At 32.0% G+C, this 1,429-nt stretch overlaps 1 protein-coding gene across 7 annotated transcripts in view; it reads right to left on the bottom strand.

Annotated features, from left to right (window-relative positions):
- Positions 1-808: 808 nt before the first annotated feature.
- LOC129764301 (la-related protein Larp4B) overlaps positions 809-1,429 on the bottom strand; it is a 95,438-nt gene continuing 94,817 nt past the window's right edge. For all 7 annotated transcript variants that reach the window (XM_055763252.1, XM_055763253.1, XM_055763254.1 and 4 more), the window contains one exon: positions 809-1,429. This exon is cut by the window's right edge and continues 7,568 nt beyond it. The gene's annotated coding sequence lies outside the window, so the exon portion shown is untranslated.

Below are 1,429 nucleotides of genomic sequence, written 5' to 3'. Positions count from 1 at the left end.
GCGTCAAAACACAGTCTTGGGAGCTCCGATTTATCATAGACCAGATTCACGCAGGTTACTACTAGTTTCATTTTTACATATTTGCCAGATTTATCAGTTCTGGTGAAATTCATCCTATTAATAGAAAGGGATTTTTCGAAGTAACAATTACACCAGACCTAGCGTTTTTCTGTGGTCTCTTTTTGTTGCTTTTTGCGTCTTATATTTTTCTATTTTTTGGATTTTTTAAGTTTTTTACTCTTATTTTACAACAATATGTGTGTATTCAATCAATAGGTTTCTTTGTTTTTAATTTACGCTTATCCTTTACTTTAATTAATATACCTTTGATTTATTTTAATTAAATTTTAAAGATAAGTGTTTTTTTCCATTCACTTTCTTCAAGTTTACTCACACTGTAGTTACTTTAACCACCTTTCCTTCTGTGACCTAGCATGCTTCCTAACCGTTCGCTTTTTTACTGTCCGATCTTTTTTTTTTAATTTACATTAGTTATTTCATAATACATAGTTAGTTTTATGTATCATTTCAGTTATTATGTAGATAATCTTTTAAATATTACTTTACAAAGCTAACCTACGTCTGATTACAGTGTGTGTGTATGTTTCCACCAATAAAATATTCCCTTTCGTTCTTTATAATTTTCTTTGTCACTTCCCAACATGTTGGGAGAAGAAAAACATCAATCGCTCTCAATGTTTTTCCTGCGTTTGTGTGTGTGCTTTCTTCCACAAGTATATTAATAATTTTTTGTGTAAATTCTAGCAAAATAAAAACAAACAATTGAATGTTCCTTAAAATAACTAGCTTGATTGGTAATTTTTTTCATTTAATTATCCTATTCACGTTTGCTAACTCGCAGAGCGTTGCGTATATCTTTTTTGATGGGGCGCTGTGTTCTTCAACTACTCGTCTTTTGGTTCAGAGAGAACAAAAATTCTTCCATATAGTGAAGCCGTGTTAGCCGTGGCTAGAAAAAAAAATATCTTGCCTAACCCCCCATCATTTCCATCAGAATAAATCAAACAATTCATCTCGTTCGTTCACAATTCAAAAAATCGTGCGTCACTCCTAACGGTACTTCAGTTTTCATCACCTAAATTTTTTGTTCCTCTATTTTGGATTGGCAGTACAATCAAGTTTTTTTTCTGTTCATTAGAATCTTCGCATAATTCTTCCTCGCACAAATTCTGAGAAAAACTGAAGATAATCAAAAAGGTTTCCGGTTAGCTAACGATAGAAGAATTGTACAAAAGTAATAAATAAAAGCATGTCTCCTTCTCATTTTGCTTAATCTCTGTCACCCTCGAGCATATGAGCATGAATCGCACACTGTATTAGAGATAGATATAGATATGAAATCGTGAAACCAAAGTAATATAACACACTATACAAATATAAAACCCTTTCACGACTTTCCTACCAAACT

Source organism: Toxorhynchites rutilus, chromosome 2 (assembly GCF_029784135.1).
Source record: "Toxorhynchites rutilus septentrionalis strain SRP chromosome 2, ASM2978413v1, whole genome shotgun sequence".
Lineage (NCBI taxonomy): Eukaryota > Metazoa > Arthropoda > Insecta > Diptera > Culicidae > Toxorhynchites > Toxorhynchites rutilus.
This window is presented reverse-complemented; position numbering and strand designations above follow the sequence as displayed.